Here is a 20,121-nt window from a genome sequence, read left to right on the forward strand (position 1 = left end):
AACTCAGAGATGGTGACTAGCTGTTTCCAAACCACACTAGGAACAGAACAAGAGGAAATAGGCCTCTACTGTAGCATGGAGAATTGCGATTAGATATCAGAAAGAACTTCCTGCCTACCAGCATTCAGAGAAGCTAGACAAAATTACCAAGGGATGTTATATTACAAATATGGGGAAGGTGGTAACAATAGCAATAAAGAACTGAATAAAAGTGTGAGAGGGCTGGTTATAAGGACCATGGACAGAAGGGGATAGACAGGTGGGGAAAGCAAAGGAGTCAGAGTAGGTGCTTATAAGGAAAAGGAAAGTGCCTGTGTGAGAGATGAAAGTGTTTGTTTGTTTTGTTTTTGTTTGTTTTTGCGGTATGCGGGCCTCTCACTGTTGTGGCCTCTCCCGTTGCGGAGCACAGGCTCCGAACGCGCAGGCCCAGCGGCCATGGCTCACGGGCCCAGCCGCTCCACGGCATGTGGGATCCTCCCAGACCGGGGCACGAACCCATGTCCCCTGCATCAGCAGGCGGACTCTCAACCACTGCGCCACCAGGGAAGCCCGAAGGTGTTTTTAGGAAGATACTTTCATAATAGAAATGTGTATGCAATTTCCATTGGAGAACAGTCATGAAAGCTAGCATATACTCTCCTAGGACTGGAATCATGTGGGGGAATAGACTAAGGAGCGGTTAGGTCCCCTCCGCATCCTTCAGCCTTATCTCCTGGACAAATTAGCTTCAATGGGACACCTATCCTCCATAGTCTAACAATTTGGGAGAGCATCTCAATGTGGGGGGCATTGGGATAAGACTGCCCACCCCAGGTGCATGGGGAAGAGGAGGATTTCTCCTTCCACACACAAATGAAAATCAGACACAGGGGAGAAAGTGGCAGCCAACAAGCCAGGAAGGATCCCCGCGGCAGGAAATTTACAATCTAGTAGTGGAGACAGACATCAAATAATAATTACACAAATAACCATATCATTACAATTGATCATAATGAAGAAAAGGTGCAGGAAGCCGTGAGAACACAGGCTAAGGGGGCTTCCCCCAGGATTAGACAATCCGCAAAAAGAAAAGTCACCTTGTTAAAACCTTGGGCACTGCTTGTGTCCCTCTGTGAGGGATTCTTGCCCCAAATCAGTAGCAAGGAAAGTTAAAATGAACCCAGTCACCGCTAATACCCTAAGATGTGGATTTTGAAGTTCCTCTGGCTCACTGGGGCCCTCAGATAGGAGCAAACCTCCGAGGAAATTTTCTCATTGCCAAGATCAAGCAGCCATGATTTAGGCAGAGTGATTCTCTAAGGGCCGTAATAGCCTATCAGCTGAAAATCGGGATCAGAAAGGCTTTGAAGAGCTCATCACCTGCCAGATGAACAGGATGAAGGTCACTGTAGAGAAAAAAGAACTAATGTGCTGAAAATTACACTCGGAACTGGCCCCCCGAAATGACCATGTCTCCAAAATGCTGTATCTTCAGTCTCCTATTCAAACGTGGGAGGCTTTGCTGGTATATTCTAGTATTGGCTGCAGGATGTGCCCAGGGCTGTAGAGACTGGGGGAGCAAGGATTGCAGAGAGGAAGGGCCCCCACTCTGCTTTCCCTGGTTCCTCTCCCAGGGAGGTAGGAGGTGCTGGCCCTTGTGGGGAGCTGGGTTGGGCTTCTTCACCCTTGAAAGTTCCTGGAGGAGCCACTGAGGAGTAGAGAAGGACATTAGCCACTGTGTGCTCCTGAAGAGTCTGATAAGACTACCATTGACAGACTCTGTGACTTTGGCAAGTGACTTCTCTGGACCTCAGTTTCCTCGTGTAGAAAATGGTGAAAGTGTGGTTGGGAAGGTTAAGTGAGAGGACGCTCCCAGGAAGCACTCAGTAAAGGGAAGCCTTCGTTATCATTAGGCAAGTCATACGTGGAACCAGAAGAAAACCTCTTCAGACTTGCCTCATCTCCCTCTCTCACCAGTCCCCTCACCGACCCCTCTCCTTGCTCCGTCAGTCACACACCCCGTCCTGCCCAAAGCCAGCTAACACCTGCAGCCCAGTCTGGCAAGCGTTCTCCCTATCAAGGCTTGCTCTCTGAACCTTCTTCATTCACACTCAGGTGGAAATTACTGAGAAGGCTTCTGGTCTTCCTCCTGTTGGGGGGACGAGCTGCTGGGAGCTTCGAAACTTTTAACAGATCAAGACCTACAGAAGCACCAGGGCACCCTACTGGCATTGCTGGCAAATAGAGAAGGATTTCAGAGGGCAGTGGAGCTGGGGATTGCCTCTTCAAGACCTTGAGCTTCCCCCTCCCGAGGGTTGGTGGCTGACACATGCATCTTAGCCGGAGACACAAAAGCTCAGAACTGGTAGGACTTTCGCAGCCATTCGGTCTGACGCCCACCCCTTACAGATGAGGAAACTGAGGCCCAGGAATGGGTGGGTACCTGCCACAAAGCAAACAGCCAGTTAGTGACCAGCTGAAAAAAGAAACCATGTCTCCTGATTCTCTTGATCCAATGGCCTCATGACTTCTTGTCTCTAGACGGCTGTGGACATCCCATCCCAGTAGGTACACAACACCTCCATGCCAGGAGACCAGCTTTGGGTCTACCTGATGCCAAGAACGGTGTTTTTTAATTTGATTTCATTTAACGGGATTGACCAGTGGTGTGGGTGTTACGGAGTCCCAGCCCTGGAATCTTGCTTCTGCTCAGGCTGGGGCTGCATGCCACAGCCACAGTCATGCAAGGGGGACAGAAAGGCCTGCTGTTCGGGTTGGAAAAGAAATCAGTTACTGAAACATTGGTCTTTTTGAAAGTTCCAACCACAGGGGCTGGCTGGCAGAGCCGCCGTCTGGGCTCCCCCGGAGGATCCGGCCCTCCCCTTCAGTCTGGGAGTTAGTTTAGGAAGCTGGCCCGGCCTCGGCAGAAGATCTGGAGGGCAGCGCTGGCCCCAGGAGCTCCAGCCTTCCCTCAGAGCCTGGGAGCCCCCAAAGGCACTCGGGCCCGGGCCCGGGGCCGGGAACTTCCTCCCGCCTCCACAGCTGAGCCAGCCCAGGCTGGCCCCAAGGCTCCTGAGCACTTTTTCTTCTGAGCCTGGGAAAGAGTTTCCAGTTGCTCCCGCCTAGCCAGGCAGCTACAGAGGGAGAGCTAGAGAGCGAGAGGGAGGCACAGAGAGAGAGAGAGACAGGAGCCAACCCCAGCCAGGCAATCAAGGTTTCCCTGGGCAACAGTGAGATGAAGGGGGAAAGGCTGGAGGAGCCCCAGCTCGTGGAAGACCCCCAGCTTGTAGAGGACACTGAACTCGTGGAGGAGGCACAGTTCCTGGAGGAGCTACAGCTCGAAGTGGTGGAAAGTGGGTCAGATTTGGATCCAGAAGATCTGGGTTCGAATCCTGATTTTGCCACCAATCTGATGCTTGAGCTTGAGTAAGTAACTCCCTGCGCTTCTGTGGGCTGCTTTCCCTACTTAAAAAATGGGGGAGGGGGGAGACAAGGTGGTCTCTAGGGTCTCTTCCAATTCAGATATTCTGGAAGGCTACATCTCTAAAATCTTGATGTGTGTAGATGGGATGCATGGACAGTTGAATATGCCATTGAACCCCTGAATGTTAGAATGGTGGGAGTGACAAAGAGGGGGTTCATATAAGCAAAAAAGGGAAGGAGAAGATGGTAAATGTGTAGAGTCGTGACTCCCAAGAGAGGGTCTAGGCTGAATAGAACATTAGGGTCCATTTTCGAAACTCAAGGATGATGGGCTCGGAATGAGTTAGTAACGAGAACCAGGGTGTTTGGGGGTGTGGTCAGTGTTTAGTTGCCAATGAGCCCTCCACCAAATGTCTCCCAGTGGCGCCTTCACCCCCACAGCTCAGGTCCTCAATCCAGAATGTGTTTCTTGAGTTCTTCATGTGTGTCTTTGTGGAAATTCTCATTCGAATTAGGGGGATTTTCAGGTCTTGGATGTTCACGTCCAGACCTAAAAGACTGCCTAAGAAGAAAGACTAGAATTTGACAGCTGCTATGTATAGCTACTCTCCCCCCAACTAATGCCCAGATGAGCTACCAGAAACCAATCTGCTTGGTGAATGTTGGTGTTTGGTACATTTCACTGCATTCAGATTCCTTCATAGTGGGTCATCTCTCCCTGGGTTATATGGTGAGGGTCCAGAGCCACAGTAGGTGCCATTTCACTAACCAGAGAGCTCTCAAGAGGCTTGAGAGCTCGGGGTTCCCTACATGGTAGATCATCTCCAGTGTCCTCTGCCAACCGTGTACCAGCCAGCCTCTCCACTGCTGGGGAGACTGTGGTGGGGAGGGTGAGTAGAAGAGGAACTGCCCCCACCTGTCCTGACACCTGCCTACTTCCCTAGCACCCTCACCCTCAACACCGCACACTCTGCTTCCTCGCCACTAACCCTCCTTCTTCTTGGCTCAGTTTGTTCAACAATCATTTCTTGCCCCTCAGTTAATCAGTCATAGATCCCTATGGTTGCAAGGGATCTTAGAATTCCCACAGGGAATAGTGCTGCACTATATAGAGTGCTATGATCCTCCTTAGTGCCTTAGGGACTGCTGAAAGGAAAGAAGAAGGGAGAAAGGGAGGAGAGAGTTGGTGGCAGGGGAGAAGCCAGGGAGAAGGTGAATTTAAGGGAGGAAAGGAGAAGAGGAGAGAGTTTAGAGGGGGACAGAAAGAAAGACGGGAGGTTGATTGTGCCACCGCCCTCATCAAATAGAGGTTACACTTCCAAATAAGGTCACAAAGAAGAATCTGCATGTGTCTTTTAAAGTTGGAGGGGTTTGGGTCCTCACCTGGCTTAATTTTCCTCACCAGAGGATTTTCGAGCTGGGCTGCCCTGAACTACAAGGCATTTCCTGGTGGGTGGTGGAAGTCAGGGGGCTCTGGGCCGAGTGGGTGGAACTCCCTGCCTCAGCCCCGCCTCCCTCAGAGCAGTTCTGCTCGTCTGAAGACTTTGTATCCAGGGACCCTGAGAGTGTCCAGGTCAGATTGGGGGAAATGGGGATGGGGAATGACTATCTGTTTAACAACAACATGAAAAAGGGCCGTAAGCCACTGAAGGGCCTTAACTCTCCAGCCCAAACAAGAATGTCTTGTAAAGCATCCCCAGGGGGTGGACACACTGCTTCAGCTTGAAGGCATCTACCCACAAGCCGGTTCCCTTGTTGGTCAGCCCTGATTGTTAGACAGTCCTTGTGTTTAGCCAACATTGGCACAATCTTTCTGGCCTGCAGGATGCTTGAGCCCCACTGCTCATGTTCTTGCTGCGGGCCTTTTGTCTCCTGACCACCCGGAGAGCAGGCTCAGAGGGGGGTCGCTGGCTTCCCAGGGAATACGGTGTTCCCAGCTAAGGGCACCACGTGCTCCGAGCTTCCCAGCCGGAGGTTGCTGGGGCCCATGTGAGCGCTGGGATGGACAGGCAGGCGACTGATGTGGGCTTAGGGCACTCCAGCCAAAGCAGCCCCTGGGGCCAAGGCTGAGGAAGTCCACTCCACAGAGGGCACTGTCCGAGTTAAGTGAGGTCTAGTGAGGAATTCTCAGCAGGGGAAATAGCTCAAGGGAAGGAGCACTTGACCGAGAATAAGGGCCCTGTGTTCTGCTGCAAACTCCAGCCTTGGCTGGGGCTGGCACCTGAAAGGAGGAAAATAATAAGAGCCAGGGCTCTAGCCCTGAGAGGAAGGCGTGAGGGAGGCATTCCGGCCATTCGGCCCTCTAAAGCCCTGCTGGCTTTACATCGCAGGAGGAAATAAAGCCGTGCTTGTTGGTGGTGGGGACCATCTGCGTGCACTATACAGAGGGCACTGTTCCCCCAAGTGCGGTAAACATACGCTGGTGGTGTGCAAGATGATTTTAGGTGGTACGTGGACTAACTTTGTTCTTCTATTTTTGTAGCTATTTATTTATTTAACATGTATGGGGGGGAGTGTGTACACTGTATAATTTCAAAAATATTTCTGAGGTGGAGGCATTTTTAAAAAGTTAATCTGCTTTAAGTTATTTTAGAGAAAGTAGTAAATAAATAAATAACAATACTGGTGGTCCTCAAATATGGCCCAGATCTTGAGAGTGGTAGGCAAATTATTGGATTTGGGGCCATCCTACCACACTGTGTTAGCAGAGTGGTCAATAGGAGCCATGCAGTATGATTTGACATCGTCTTGTCCATGTACACCTAGCTTGAAGTCCCCCTCTGACAGCCCGATTCCAAGTGTAAGAACACCCTGCTATTTTTACATCTCTGGTGTCCTGCTCTGCCCCGTGACACTCAACACTCCAGATCAGCAGCAGGCCTTTCCCTGGCTCCAGGGCATGGTCTCTACCATGCTCGGGCACACACGGGGACACAGCACTGAGAAGTTGTCCTCACCAGCTTCCACTGACTACTTCTCAGCATTGTTCATGGACATATTCAGCTCCAACCTAAGGAGTATATCCAGGAAGCAAGTCAAAGAGGTTCCAATCTTTCTCTGAATGCACAAAGCCACAGTAGAAGGACAGGAAATATGTCACTGTAGCAATTTCGCATGAACTGGTGCCGATTTCCGGACAGGTTCGGGCAAGATTCGGTGGGAAATTTGTATAAAATCAAACTGTACAAGAGGGTTCCCACTTCTGCCAAGAATTTGTAATGGGCTCTGTGTAAATAAGCTTGGGCCACTTCCTCCTTCCATTGCCCTGAGATAGGGAACATGATTATTAGTCCTGCTTCCTCCCAGGGCTCACCTTGCGGATTGCGAGGTGAGCCCTGGAAGGAAGTGGAAAGGTGATAAAGGTTTTGGGTCAGGTCTCCTGCTTTCCACCTGGATTGTACCTCAGGAGCCTTGAATGTCTTTCCTGTATTGTCCCTGGAACTGTCTTTAGCCAAGGCTCAAGGAGAGACAGCTGATCTTCCAACACCTCTAAGAAAGGAAATACCACATTGTCCTTTGGTCATACACTCCAGTGTTTAACAACCTCTGCTCTCTGAGACTGTTCCTCCTAAATTCTGTCCTCCTGCTTTCAGATATACCCCCTTAATATGATTAAATGGTGGTTATTATGTCCTTTGTCAGCTCTCTTTTCCAAATTAGCAAAATCAATTAAAAAATACTTAGAACCAGTTTGTATTTCTCCATTCCTTAGACAGTCTCCAAATTCTCCACCAGAAACTTCATTCTGTCCTCCGTAACAGCTGAGAGTTAGCAGGCACGTCTCTGCCCTTAGCCCATTGCCCAAATCTCTCCTTTGACCAGTGACACACATTTGCAAGAATGCAGGTTAGGAAAGGAGTAAAATTAACTGGACCTCGGAGGACCCAATCACCTGCCCTAACCCCCGGAGCTGGCTGTCCCACGGGAGACTGGAACAGTGTAGGGTTTCATTAGTGGCCAGTGGCCATAGAATAGAGAAGGAAGATGACCTCAGAGTTCCTACATGCTTCTTCCTTATTTAGAGCATCCAGGATCATGCTTTTTCCTTAATGATACTAAATTGTGTGCTTATAATTCATTGCAACCTCTGTCTTTTGCTGCCCTACCCACATAGCCCCATTCTCGTATCTGGGTAGAGTCATACTTTTATTATTCTTATATTCATTATCCACATCGGGGATTATCCATAGAAGTCACTGAATCCCAGGTTGCCAGCACACACACACACACACCCTTGAGCTGCTCTCTGGGTGTTCAGGCATGCAGGGTCACTTTGACACCAATCCAAGTCAAGCATAAATAAAGAAGATTCTTGCAAAAATAAATTATCTGCTCACACACAGATTCCAAATACAATCATAGTTGAATTTTACGTGGCTGAGGTAACATTGGACCTGTGGCATAGATAATCGAAAATAAAAGTTACACAAAAAAATCATGTATAGCTAGCTTTCGAACTGCACTATGGGTCTAGTTTTTTTTTTCAGTAGTTCTGCCTTCCTAATTATTTGGACCCATATGAAAGTGAGCTTGCATCCCTGGAGTATACAGAAACTAGGAGGAGAACCTGGGTGTAGGGAGAAGCTAAGCTGAGACCAAGTGTTGCCACAGACATTTCACAAAGTGGAAAAGCCACCAGAAATACTTGGGAGTTGGCTTTCAGAAATCTTCTCTGTGTGTCTTTGGAATGTGTCATATAGTTGTTTAAGCCATGGATTTGTCCAGGAAGGTCTAAGGGGCCTGCCTACCAGTACCTAGTTTGACTTGGGGAGGCACAGGGCCAGGGAGTTGACAGGAAATCGTCGTTCCCTTCTCCCTCTTCTCCATAGCCTGATGGCTGTTGCACTGTGCCTAGTCTGGTCACCCGACCTGTGCAAGTCTGAAGGAGGCGGTGCAATTCATCTGAGGAAAATCACGTCTGAGACAGGAAGGGGCATGGCAGCCTCTTCAGCCAAGGATTTATGTATCTGTCACAGGAGGGAAGTGTGAGCTGAGAAATGACTCCCAGAAGTGCTAGAATTGGAAGAGGCAGCACTGCTACCTTTCACAGTCAGTAATGTATTCATGCGGAATCCGGGCTACCTCAGGAGGCCAGCATCCTGGCCCTTCCTCCCTTCCTCGAGTCCATCCTCCCTCCTCACCCCCTTCCTCCCTCCCTCGCTCCTCTCTGGCTCCGCACACACTTAAGAAAACAGAGCAGAGCTGGCCAGGTGCATCCCGCCAGGGGCCAAGCTGTAGGTGAAGGAAGGAGGCTTGTTGCTGCTTTTTGCCTGGCAGTTAGAGGCCAAGGGGACGGACCTCAGACCCTTGAGCCAGTCACAGCAGCTTGCAGTGGATGCCATGTTGCCATGACGGGCATTGTGGCAACCTGGTGGATGGGGTTCCTCAGGTCCCTGCAGCCCACAGAGGCCAGGGGGCTCTATCTAGACTTAATTCTTTGCAGTCTTTGTGAATTGATGTTTGTATTTTTGCCTGCTGGGCACATTTTGGCTATGGGCCCTCTGCTGAGCCTGGGACTGCATCTTTGCTCCACATCCCTTCCCCTGAAGCGTGGCTGCCAGGATTGCTCCCTTGGCAATGTCATTAGGCTTCCGTGGTGTCTCTGGGGAATATAAGCTGGGCAGCAGGGCTCCATCTTTTGGGCTCTAGTTGTCCAGATGACTTCTAGCTTCTCCAGTGCCAAGGGACCCCAGCTGCAAAGTCCAACCCAGTGTCTTTAGGAGCACCCACTCCACTCAGGTCTGTTCCCAGCACCAACGGAAACAGACTCCTGGCCTCCAGGTGCAGCTCTTTGTGTGTTCCTTTCCTATTCTTTGTCTCCAGGGCAGGGGCTTGGCCAAGGGAGCAGATTCCCCACCATGGCAAAGAACTAGTGACTCAAATATCATATATTAATGCATATATGTGGAATCTGAAAAATTTGGTATAGATGATCTTATTTACAAAGCAGAAATAGAGACACAGATGTAGAGAGAACAAATGTACGGATACCAAGGGAGGGAGGGGGGGTGGGATGAATTGGGAGATTGGGATTGACATGTATACACTATTGATACTATATATAAAATAGATAACTAATGAGAACATACTGTATAGCTCAGGGAACTCTACTCAATGCTCTGTGGTGACCTAAATGGGAAGGAAATCCAAAAAAGATGGGATATATGTATACGTATAGCTGATTCACTTTGCTGTACAGTAGAAACTAACACAACATTGTAAAGCAACTATACTCCAATAAAAATTTAAAAAAGAAAGAAAGAAAGAAAAAAAACTAGTGACTGTTGTCATGCTCCTCTTCTCAGGAAGCAAGGGGTGGGCCATGCCAGGCCTTGAAGCCCAGTAGGGAGGGTGGTGAATGACACTCCTGGCTCCAGATCTCATCCCTCCTCACCAGCACATGGTCCCTACATTATGTGGGAGGCGATGAGTCTGAATTCTGGGGAAATGCCTCTGTCTGGAGAGGTGATTTTATCTCTCTTGTTGTAAACCTAATTGCCAAATCTGAAACATTGTCATCCTGGATAGAGGAAGCAGGCACATTCTACAGAAAATGGCAAACTGGGTAGAAATTGGTTTTGACCTTCTCTTTTCTCCCCCATTCTCCTTTCTAGCACAGGTTCCCTCAAACTACCCCCAGCTGCTTAGGGCTCTCAGCTACAGGGTGATAGATAGCTCGTGTTCCAGAACTTTCCTGATCACCCTGCCTCTTAACCATGCCCCTGAGGGAGGCTTACTTGCTGCTACTGCTAATATGGTACAGTGAATCCAGCCAAGGTGTAAACAGCTGGTAGTAACTGAATGTGCTTCCCCTGCCCAAGTCACAATTCTGTTTAGACCTAGACCTTTGATGGAAGTGAAGTGAGAACTGCAGGCTCAGCTGGGGGTTAGCAGAGCTGACCTTTTTGGGCAAGGTTCCTCTGACCTTTAGCCCCTTAAATCATACCAAGCAGGCAGCTACCCTCTCCATGTATGTGCAAAGCCATCCCAGGGGATGCAGTTGACTTTAGCAGAGGCAACTGAGGGAGTCCTGGCTGTGCCCTGCCCCCATACCCATAGAAGCCCATACACAGGGGTAAGGCTCCAGCTGAGCCTAAATTCGGCCTTGGCCTCTGCCCTCCCCCAACCAGCCAGGCAGGCACTTTTGGATGATGCTGGGAAGAAACTGGAAATCCTCACTCGTGTGTGTGTGTGTGTGTGTGTGTGTGTGTGTGTGTACCTAACTCAGTTGACTTTAAATATCTGAGAAAGCAAGAGTGAGGCAATTACTTGTAATAGCAAAACCATTCTCGTTTGAAGGGAGGAGCTCTAACCACTTACAGAGCAAGGGTTACAGTCCTTCCAAGGGGTCTGTTGCTAAGCTATTTTTGGCTCATTTGCTCTTCTTTCCTCCTTGAGTTCTGTTCCTCCCCAGGCCCCTCAGGAGCCCCCCTCTCTACCTCCTTCCTGGTGTCTGCGCTCACACAGGCTTATGCAGGGGAAGTAACCTCTAGCCAAGTGATTCTCTCATCCAACACATTTTTCGAGATGGTCCCACTGCTCCTTTCCAGAAGAGCAGGGACAAAGGCTGTCTGGGCCCGTGTAACGACCTCTTCCCCTCCGCCCAAGCACACCGGAATTCCAAATGCTCTCGTTTCCTTCGAGCACAAATGGCTTTTGCCGCTGATCCTCTGCTCTGGGTTACCCATTTCCTGCTCAGCCCTGGCACAGCAAACGTGTCTCTGTAGCAGCTACCTCAGGGTAATTTGAGAAGGAGCTCTAGGCCACCACATGTGCAAAAGGAATCAGGGGAAGACACATGTGGAATAAGAATCTCCACAGAGAGAAAGATGCTGGGCTTTTGCAAACGGCCTGAATAATATAGAAATACCAGCGCCGGATGTTTCTCGGATGCCAGCATCATTTAGTCTAAGGTGATTTTTTTATTATTATTATTATATCCTCCCAGTTACAGCGACTCAAACAAAATCCCTGACACTGTTCCATCTGCCTTAGGGAGTAAGCAACAACCCATGTCCTGGCTGTGTGAAAGTCTTGGACACACATACCCCTATCTGGCCTGGAACCCTCAGCCTGTACCTGCAGTATCTGATCGGTTTCTGCCTAGTCAGTCAGCTGTGCCCTGTCGCTGAGCCTGTTTGGGTGGGGAGGGTGGGAAAATGGAGCAAGCGCTCCAGGAGGGAGCCTACTCTTTCCCCACCCCCCAACTCCCCAGCTGTCTCTCCTTGTTCTATGTCTCAGGCTTCTGGACTCCAATCCTGACCAGGCCCAACACTCCCTGCGCCTCAAAGCAAAATAAGAAAGCAGGAGCCCTGCTCACGTTCATTTGGTCCCATCCTTTGTTTTACCATTTCTAGACCCATGTTTTTCCGTAGGCCTTCCAGCACTGATTCACAAAACTGCAGCCCCATTCTAGGGTAACCCGAGAATGCCGGCCTGGGACCCTAGACAAAGCTGCTGAGTAAACAAAAGGTGTTGCCCCCAACTCTGTCTGCCTTTCTATAGCATTCTCTCACTCCCCTTCTCTATGTCCTGTACCCCCATCACTCCAGTGCCCAGGCTGTGGCTGCCCCCTGGATGTCTGGAGCACTGGGTGCCAGGCAAGAGCTCCTGCTCGACACTGCCAGTTTTCCAATGTGCTCCTTTTGGAGCCCTGGGGAGCCACCAGAGTGATCTCGAGGGCAAGCGGAGAGCCCAGCCAGTGGGACTCCATGGGCCTCATCTCAACTTCAACTAGAGTAGCTCTGCTTTCATCTGTTTTATAAATTGGGTTTTCCATGTGAGACTCTGTTTGAAAGAAAGGATTCGCTTTTGAAAGAAAAAAAAAATCACTACCCTAGGCCTTACTCTCTGTATATCCAGATCAACCTACTCCTTCCTTGTCCTCTTTCCTCTGGTTCTGAACTCTACTAGGGGACAATGGGGGGTAACGCTAATCAAAGAACCACCCCTACTGATGTGTTAGTTGGCTACAAGCTGGCTGGCAACACCAGTGCCTTCACCCAGCGAAGATGGTGAGGAGAGCAGGCAAGTTGACACTCTGCTCCCCCTTGCATCACGTGGCTGCCTCCCCAACCGTCATTAATAATAATCCCTCGCATTTGCATAGCACTTGACAATTTCCAAAGCACTTTTACAGACTTTATCTTATTTGATCCTCTGGAAAGCCTGTGAAGGCCGCCAGGGCAGGGACTGTTATTTACATTTTACAGACTCAGGAGACTCTCAAGACCATTTAATCATCCGTCTCTCTGAAGAGCTTGCTAAAGGGAACTAGTCAGGATGAGCTGAAAGCCTGGTTAAAAGGAATGAGAGTTGGAAAAAGGGTTAAAAAGAAATGATGGGGGAGGGAGATGAGGTTGAAGGGAGCAGCAGAGCCCACAGTGCCACCAGATCCCCCAGCCTGGTTTGTGAAACTTTTCAGAAATAGTGTGGAACTTTGGGAGGGGCCGACCCAAGGAGATATCCCCTTCTCCATGATGGTGACTGCTTGAGTCGACCACTGCCCCCATCTTGTCTTATCCCCATTTTACAAACCTGACCTGGTCACACAGCTCTCTTGGGGCTCAGGAAGTAGAATGTTAAGTCCTAGAACCGGAAAGGTCCACAGAGATCATCTAGTCCCACCCCTCACGTTATAGGACAGGAAACAGAAGCCCAGAGACAGAAAAAGTCTTGTCCAAGGTCACACAGAGAAGCAGAGGCAGAGCTGGGTTGATACCAAGATCTCCTAACTTGCAGTCCAGAGTGCTTTCCGCTATAACCCACTGCTGCTGCTGTGTGTGTGTGTGTGTGTGTAGAGGTGTGAAGGAGGGTCGTGTGCAGTGCCGGAATGCCTGTCTGGTTAACCACCGTGGCCTGGACTTTGTACCCATGTGCAGTGGCTGGGGGTTAAAGCCATTTGTAGGGCCTGGCGTATGATAGGATGTGAGAAAGACGGAGTTCAGGGTTTCTCTCCCAAGGGGATTCACCCATATAAACTGCTCCAGGTAATTAAGATCCCAGAAGAATTGGCAGCTGCTTGCTGAACAAATTAGACTCTGCCTTTATGGACATGTTCTGTGCTGGAGATCAGAGGGCCCTCCCTGATGTTTGGTTCATTAGTCATTGTTCCCTGTCAGAGCAAGCACTCAGAAAATTGGATGTCTGGCAACAGCCTGTATTCAGAAATTAAATAGCAGAAGCAGCAATGGCAAGAGCGAGTGTCTGGGACAGTGCTCCATGCACAGTAGGTGCTTGGAAAATGCTTGTTAGCTAACTAATGAACTAAGTAAAGAAAGCCTTTAGTCCTCTGTGCTATTCAGAATGAAACAGTGTCAATAACAGATCTGATTGCTTTTCAGCCTAGCCACATTTCAACTTTTTAATGGGCAGGCTGGTGGGACTTGGATAGAAACTAACTGGACCGTAAACTTCCTATGCAGATGGCACTGCATAGATCACAGTGCCCACCACCTGGATCTTAGATCTAATAGACTAACTGCACACTCTCAGCTTGCTCATCACTTCCTTTTTGTCGAATCCAAAAGCCTTTTCCCAGTTCTAGTCTTCTTTGGCCAGAACAGAGGCAGCCTGGTGGGGGACAATGAGATTCCAGAGCATGTATGGGGAGGCGGATGGGGACAGGCTCCAAGAGGACATCCAGGGCTGGTGGGCTTTAAAATCAACTTTTCCTTCTTTGCCATCTTGCCACAGGCCAAGCCTGCCAGGTGAATTTGCACAGACACTTTAGTATTGTTCTTAAATGTCAGGGAAAGATTTTTATTTTTGTCTTGTTTTGTTTTGTTTCTTATACTAAATGTTCTTGGTTCAAAATACCCAGGATTCTTTGCAAAGGTCAGCTAGCATAGCAGAACTAAGAGAGTCTTAGATGCTTTTGGCAGCTGCTAAAGGTTACCGCTGGTGTCTTGTCTATAGGCCAAGGGAGTGAACTCTGTGAGGGATTTCAAATGTCCTTGATGGACTTTTCCACCATGCTAAGAACCATGCTAGGAAAAGCACTTCTCTAGTTCACCTGGCTATCCAGCCACTTCTTCAAATCCTACCCACCAAGGAAGAAAGCACTAGAATTTATTGAGCACAGACTTTTTTGGCCTCTGATGGGAAGGAAGATGTGTATGAGTGTGTGTATGTGTGTAGCTGTGTACATATGTGAGGACTTGGTTGTGTGGAGGGAGTTTGGGTAGTAATGTGGAATGTACATAAAAATATGTTCAAATCGTATGCAAAAAAAGGTATGGAAAATGTATGGTAAATATATTTATGTGTAGATGGGGAGGGACACTTGTGTTCGTGAAGGGACAGCTGGAAAGATGGCATCTGGGAGGGTTGGTGTTCTTGTGTGTGTGACATATGTGTGTAACTCCATCTGAGCCTATTCCTGTATTTGGGACTTGAGAGTCAGGGTGAGGAAGGTATATGTAAAAGAGGCATGTGTGCCTCTGTGTGTGTGTATGTGTGTGTGTGGTGAGGGTTTGTGAGGGTGTATATGTCTGGACTCTCCTCAAGTCCTAGGCTTGCCTGGGAGAACCATTTTGGCCCCTATTCCCTTTTCTCCACTCACAGACCTCTTTAAGCTCTCTGCCTCTGCATTCCCCCCCTTTCTCTGTTTCATGATCTCTATCATCCCTCCCCACTGCCCCCCCTCTCCCAGGCCACCTGCAGTCTCTATCAACAAAGTGGGGGTGACTCCACCATTGAGAAGGGCAGTGCTGAATGATCGGGAAACAATCTCCGAGCCAATAAAATGTCTGCCTAAAGATTGTTCTTGGATCAATGGGAATCCTGTGGGTCACCCTTGGACAGATTAACATCATTAAGAAATGTAATATAGATATTCAATCCGAGAATTTTGGTGACTTAATTAAAGCCTTGTTTTTAGTTCTATTGAGAAGAAAGATCATGTATTATCTTAAGTCTGACCCTGTGCCTTCAAGAGAACTCTTATTCTGTGAAAATAAGGGCTGAGGTAGGCAATTCACACATACTTGTGAAATCTAAGCAGATTATCTCACTAGTGGCTATAACTGTAATAAACTGAAGTGACCTCGGTTTAAACAAACAGATGTTTGGGGCTGACAATTGAAGTGCAAACATGACCTTAATTAATGACCGGGTTAATAGTAAGTAGCTCACTCGTTAGAGATATTAGCTAAATTCTCAATCTCAGCTATAACATAGGTCTCCAGGCTACCTCTGTATTCCTCCTGTTAGAAATGAAAGATTTCTAGCTACTCAGTTGGTGAGGCCACTTATGAAACAGGAGAGAAGGAAAACCTAGAGACAGTTCTGATTGGAATGAGTGTTTTAGGAAAAGTATTCCTAAATACTCAAGGTTCCCATCCATAAATGTGTATCCACCATCAAAGCCAGTCCTCTTTTATTTTCCCCTAGGTAAACCCATAAACAAGGTATACGTTAATAACCATTAATGAACAAACATGATCTCTAGTTTCAAATAATTTCCTATCAATAATTCAATCTGGGTCCACTGTCGTCCCACAGCTAGACGCAGGGAGACTGTCACTTGTGGAAACGAGCCTAGAAAGAAGCCTAACACCCTGTTTCCAAAGAGATGGATGAAACAGAATAGAGGATGTTGGGAAACGGAATGTCCAGCTCCTCGGCTTAATGGCCGCTTGGTGTGAGGCACCCCACCCTTGTCCCAACTGCTTAGTTGTTGTTTCATCAAGATGGGACAGGGAGGGGGTAGTTAAGTCAACTGACATGCTGGCTTTGGGTGACCCTCCCTTCAAGAATAGCTCTTTCTTTACAGCAGCGGATACATCCAGCTGCAGATTTCCGTCATCACTGGATGCGCCTGCCGATGAATTCAGAAATTATGCTGGCCTCCCCAGTTGTTGTTATTGAGTTGAACAAGCACTATTGAGACCATCCTCTTGGCCACACCACTGTCCTGAGTGCTACAGGGAGAGGGAGGAGGGGAGAAAAAGCCACCAAAGGCCCGCTTCCCACCCATCAGGAGCTTTGGATCAAGCTGGGGAGATAGATTACACACAGAAATCACTCCAGAACAATGATAGAGATAGTCCACAGATGTAAAATAACACATAGCAAAATGTCTTATAAAATGATGGTCTCTGTAAAGTGATGGGTGGAATTAAGTGGTAAATGTAACTGTCTGGAATCTCGGTGCAGAACTTCATGAGTGGGATCAAGAAGGACCTTGTTCTAACTGTCACTTGAATACCACAGCCCTCAGCAAGAACAAGGGGGAATGGAAGTGGTTAAAGTAGGTTCTAAAGCATGTGTTTAAGTATTGAAAGTTTTGGGCATGATTGTCTTCCATGCTGAGCTCTTTATGTTAATGGAGCTTCTCGCAGATATCCAGGTAACTGTGTCTCGGAAAACAGCACGTGCTGTTTCCACACTGGCCATAGTGAAGGGTTAGTGGCTTCTAGTAGCGGAGGGTTGGCTACATCAGAGGGGGTGGGGTCAGCTCAGCTTCAGCCCCAGCGCATGGCTTGAAGACAGACGCAGTCGATATAATTTCAGCCTGAGCATGCCAGGCTTAGCCTTGTGGGCCTTGCCATCTGCTTACAATCTGGCCCCAGAGCTTGCTCAAAGTTAAGAAAGCTATCTAGGGCTTATTACCTTCTTGAAGCTGATAGGCACTCCTGCCTACCCACTTCTTCTTCCCTGTTCACAACTGGAGGATTATACCTGGGCTGTGAAGGAGCAAGGTGGGCTCTGAATCCCAAAGAGGTGGCAAAAGCCACATACCTAGGCTTGCCCCCATACTGCCCTCCCCAACCGGTGGAGAAACTATGGCTGAGTTTCTTCCCCCTCCAGAGCTTGAGCCCTGGTAGGAAGAATACTCTAGAAAAGGTGAAGGCAAGAAAGAGCAGGGGTCCCCAACCCAACTCCGACTTGACATTGAGCCCCAGGTGTGATGGCCACATGGCCCCATAACATCAACAGGCATATCCCTTGACAGGTGAAAGGGATCTAAAGTGCTCACAGACCCACACCAGCCTCATGGCCACATTCAGCTCACCGGGCTACCCTGCCCATGTCAACTCAGAGCTTCTGGATCCCAGAATTCTTACTTGGGTCTTGGGTTGGCATATCGTCTTCCAACCATGGCCAGGACCCAGAACTCTTTGGGCTAGTGCCCTGACTTCTAGTGCCAGCTCTTCTGCTAACCAGCAGAAGTCTCCACATCACTCTGGGCCTCAGTTTCCCCATACATAAGATGAAATGGTTGGACGACATGATCCCCCGAGGTGCTCTGGCTCTGCCATCCTGCAGTCTAAGTGCCTAGGTTTTCTCATGAGGCAAATGCTTCTTTTGTGAGGGGGCGGCCAAGGTATATTTGAGGACTTTCAGTTTGGAAGCTGGTCCAAAGTTCCCAGGTTGTGTTTGTTTCCATGTTTGCTTCTTCCCGACTGGCTTCTCCCATGGCTAAGGGCCAGCGGCCCCTCGGTTTGGGCCGTGAACACGGTGGGGCGGCGGGTCGGTGGTTCAGGGCCGCCCCGGGCCTCCCCCTCTGGCTGCGGAGGAAGTTGTGTGTCTCCTCCCGGCCGGTCCTCCTCCCCTGGGAGGCAGCCTTGCGAAGCGAGCTGAGTGGCCCCCTGAGAGACCCGGCCTCCGGGCCCCGGGGTTGGACTGGGTGTGGGAGTGGGTGCTGGCTCGGGGCCCTCGGGGAGTGGGGGCTTCTGGGGACCCCACGAGGAGCCCGTGCCATTCCCGGGCAGGCGGGCGGGCGATGAGCTTCCCCTCAGGGATCTGGGACACTGGGGCCTGGGGGCGGCTTGTCATTAGGCTGTCGATGAGCCTGGGGGAGACGAGGGGACAGGGGCTCTGCTACAGCGCCTGCTCTGCTTCCTCCAAGGGACCTGGGAGGCCTTCAAGCCCGGCCCCTCATTTCACATGGGCCGGAGGAGACTGGCTTCCACAAAGCCACAGGACCAGGGGTTTGAGGGAGGGCGTGTTGTTCTGTGTGATCACGTGACCGCGGGACTCCTATTTCCCAGTGCTTTCTGGGGAAACATTAGTAGCTTGGAAGGATGCTAGGTGGGGAGACCAGTGATGGTGTGCCACACAGAAGGCAGTGTCAGCCACAACAAACAAGCAGAGCCTCTCAGACAAACACAGACTCTCTCTCTCTCTCTCTCTCTCTCTCTCTCTCTCTCGCTCTCGCTCTCGCTCTCGCTCTCTCTCGCTCTCTCACACACACACACACACACATACACACACACACAGGCCTAGGCCTCACTGCACACCCCTGTGCCTCTGTGGCACTGACTTTCTATGACGACCAGCTGGCAGCCCAGCCCACATCACCTGTTGGTACAACTTCACTTTGTCCAGGTGTGGGGGAGGGATGAGGTTCCTTGGAAGGGGAGGGGCATCTTCTAAAGCTTAAAAAAATGAAAGAAAGAAAGAAAACAAAGCAAGGCTGAAGTCCTCCCACAGGCAGGCTTGTGCTCCGGGTGTGCTTTCGCAGGCCAGAAACTACAGAACTGGGAGTACTGCCAAGTGCTTTATCAAAGGAAACAGCCCGCCCAACAGCTGGAGATGGGCTCCTGCCAGCTGTGTGTGCCTCTTGGTTGCTCCTTCTGCTTTTCTCTCCCCTTCTCCTATCTCCATCCATCCATCTCCTGCAGCCTTGCACTTTGCATTGGGAGAGCCCGCAGGCGGACTTCCTTGGACCACAGAGTACCCTTGATGCCGAGTAACTGAGCAGATCGCAGCCCCAGCTGGAGTGGGGTGGTGGTGGCTGTCATTGCAAGGGGATGTGCCGTCTAGAGGCAGGTCTTCTGGCATCGGGCTAGGGGTTGCTGGGTGGCGGGTGCTTCTGATGCAGCTGGAGCCTTGGGGAGATACAGTCGAGTAGTCGTTCGGAGCTTCCTTCTCACCCATGCTGGGAGGCGGGTGCCTGGCTGGGCTGTGTGTGTTGGCTGCAACAGGGTGTTTTCCAGCAACCTCAGCAACTTTCCCATCCATATTCATTAATTAGTTAATTACTTGGATTCATTTCTCTAAGCCTTGGGCTTCCCAGGAAGGGAGGAGACGATGGGCTGGTGGGGGAGAGCTCTGAAGAAGAGTGTTCTCCCCTTGCTGGAGGTGGGAGGCCCACTGGCAGAAGCTAAGGAACGAGAGGGCGAGGGTATCCTCCTGTGGCTTCACCACTTCCCCCAGCCCTCACCCATTTCAGGCTCCCTGTGTGTCAGCTAAAGTGTCCCGGCACAGCCCTGAAAGGCTGCTCCGAGCTACGTTTGTAGAAGCAACCCAGTGGAGAATGGTGCCAGCTGGACTGCCTAGCTCTGTGAGTGGAGCTAAAGGCAGCAGCCCTGTCTCTGGGGAGACCCAGGGGCTTCGTTCTGTTCCCTGACTGTGCACAGCCCGCACCGTTAGCCCCAGTTAACCCCTGGGGGTGGCTCAAGGCCAATCTAACATCTCCTCTGCCAGCCTGCCACATCTCAAGGGCAGGGTGCCTGTTGGGTTTGTCTCTATCCCCCTAGTGCCTGCCACGTGCTGGGGGCTTAAGTAATGTCTGGTGACCTGGCCTCTGAGGAAACCACTTTAAAGCTTGGGTCTTACCAAGAGGGAGGCAGCAACTTGGTCTGTGTGTATTCCCCAAGGTTGCTCCTTAGCAGTTTTACTGAGTGAGTACTGGTGTGAGGGCAAGCACCATGATGGGGGGCCTTGGGGGTTCCCAAGAGGTGTGAGGTTGCAAACTTAGATAATCTTAGC

General features: G+C 50.0%; 1 protein-coding gene across 1 annotated transcript in view; it reads left to right on the plus strand.

Annotated features, from left to right (window-relative positions):
• Positions 1-20,121, plus strand: part of TSC22D3 (TSC22 domain family member 3) — a 58,081-nt gene that overhangs the window by 11,825 nt on the left and 26,135 nt on the right. The gene's annotated exons all lie outside the window — the stretch shown is intronic.

Source organism: Delphinapterus leucas, chromosome X (assembly GCF_059928025.1).
Source record: "Delphinapterus leucas isolate spDelLeu-1000000601 "Yukka" chromosome X, BTC_Dleu_Yukka2, whole genome shotgun sequence".
NCBI lineage: Eukaryota > Metazoa > Chordata > Mammalia > Artiodactyla > Monodontidae > Delphinapterus > Delphinapterus leucas.